This window comes from Polypterus senegalus, chromosome 1 (genome assembly GCF_016835505.1).
Source record: "Polypterus senegalus isolate Bchr_013 chromosome 1, ASM1683550v1, whole genome shotgun sequence".
Classification (NCBI taxonomy): domain Eukaryota; kingdom Metazoa; phylum Chordata; class Cladistia; order Polypteriformes; family Polypteridae; genus Polypterus; species Polypterus senegalus.
The window spans coordinates 163,941,231-163,943,825 of NC_053154.1; positions in this window are offsets into that span (position 1 = coordinate 163,941,231).

A 2,595-nucleotide genomic window follows, 5' to 3' on the forward strand; every position below is an offset into this window, starting at 1 on the left:
TTTCTGAGTCCAATTTTTCAGTTTGTTGTGTTGCCATTTACACTGCAGAAACATTCAGGAACAGGAAGAAATCTGCAACACACATCCATTTGTGGTCTTAACCTGCTTAGAGTCGCAGCAGGTCTTTTTGAAAATGGGAATAAGGGGGTGGGTTCACCAGTCCATTACATGAAGACATGGGAAAACATGTAAACTCCATTCATGGTTCTAACCTAGTCTTCTGGAGCAATGAGGCAGCAGTGGTAACTCCTGCTTTGTCTATAACACTTTATATAGGGTGGTCCAGATCTGATTATGCAATTTTCATTACGCTATAACTTATTAAGTTTATAACACAGAAAATCACCCAAAAAATCCCAGACCATTGAGAAGTGTGTGAACTGACGACATGAAGAATCGTCTTTGCGCCAAACTGGAATCGTCCTCATATAAATCAAAGTCATCCAGATGATCTGGATCTGCATAATTACATCTGGACCACCCTGTATAGTGCATTTGCCCTTTGTATGCAGACATAAGGGTGAATGGCAATATTGTGCATGTACACTTAGGGCAAGTAAAAAATGCCAAAGAACACCTGGCATAAGGAGCTGAAAGTGGATATGAAGAGAACAGAGTACAAATAGAGCCAGCCAGAGAAGAAGACAGAGGAGGAACTTTGTTAGTAGCCTATGCCCTATGATACGGGTGGCGAACTCCAGGCCTGGAGTGCTGCAGTGGCTACAGGTTTTCATTCTAACCCTTCTCCTAATAAGTGACCAGTTTTCACTGCTAATTAACTTTTTCCCCATTACTTTAATAGCCCTGTTAGAAGAGTTCAGCCCTTTGAATTGATTCTTTTCTTCATTAAATGACAGCCAAGCAGAAATGAGATGTGAAACGAGCTAACAGATGACCAGCTAAACTGGGGCTTGAAACTCCAACCAATTTCACTCCAGTCGCTTTCTTAATGAGAAGCCAGTTATTGCTGTTAATTAAGCCCGTCATTTATTTCCATGGCTTGTTGCTGCTCTCATTCTGCCACAGCACACATTTCGAAAAACTGTTGTTTTTCTGTTCTTTCTAAGAGCACCGTCAAAATGTTTCGGTGACCTGAGAGATCAACCTTACCAAGACCATCACCTCTCTTTAATTTCAGATATTGTGTAATGGGCACAGGGGAGCTGGTCATGTGGTGGCTTGCTTTGTGTCTCATTATTGTTCGGCTGCTAATTAAAGAAAAAGAAACAACTATGGGGGCAGAGTCAACTTAATTAAAAGAAGTAATCAGCAGCAAAAACTGGTCACTAATTAAGAAGATGGTAAGAACGAAAACATGCAGTCACTGTGGCACTCGAGGCCTGGAATTCGCCACCCCTGCCCTAGGAGGAGTATCAGGCGATTATGATTATGATGACATTAAAAGCCAATTTGGTCAAATGAAATATATATGCAGATAACAGCAATCAATTAATCTTTATCCTATATTGAAAATTTCACAGAAACAATCATCTCAAGATGATTTACAGAACAAGTAGGAATTCACTTAAGATAAAACAAAATAAAATTGAACTGAAGCAAAAGATATACAATAATGAAATACTCAGATACTGGGAAATCAGTAACAATAGACAATGAAACAAATTTTACACAGATAAGGGTCCACTGACAGAAAGCCTTAGTGTCACTTCAAGTATTGGCCTTGTTGTGCACTTCCATGGAAAATATAGCTAGAAACCCAACAAGCAGTCTCACATGGACCTTCAACTTTCAGTTGTACAGATGTAGACAACTTTGCTAATACCCTTACAGCTCAACAAAAAAGTGCTGTATGCCTCCTGCAAAGCGATTAAATAAAAAGCAATTGTCTCTAGTATACCTGCATGCCTTTAATATGTCATTGAGTAAAGCAAGTGTAAAAAAAGATCAAGTATTTCTTATTCTACAAACATATTCTAAAACGACCTGGACTCATTTGTTGGTATCCCTAGAAAAGACCATAAATATTTTTAAAACTGTTTCTTTAATTAGTGTTACACATGTATCCAACTTTGCAATCACTCGTTCGGCCTATTTCAATGAAGAAAAGTAGTCACTCTACTGTTTAATATCTCATTGTGTTCCACACTGTACCACTGAAAGCATAGGAGAGAGTTGCCCTTGGAGATCAGAAAGAAAATGATAGACAAGCATGTTAAAAGCAAAGACTATAACACCATCTAGAAGCAGCTTGATGTTCCTGTGAAAACAGTTGCAAGTATTATTAAGAAGATTAGGTACAATGGGACTGCAGCCAACCACCATTGATGAAGACTCATGATGAAAATCAAACCCAGAATAGACAGAAGGATTGTGAGAATAATAGACAATAAACCAAGCACAACTTCCAAAGAGATACAAGTTGAACTCCAAGGTCAAGGTCCATCAGTGTCTGATCGCACCATCCCTTGCTTATTGAGCGACAGTGGGCTCAGTGGTGGGAGTCCCAGGAGGAATGCAAAATTGAAAAAAAAACTTAAAAAAGCCAGAATGGAATTTTCTAAAATGCACATTGAGAAGCCACAATGCTTCTGGCTGAGCGTTTTGGAAAGTTACATCAGCTCAATGTCCACTGAC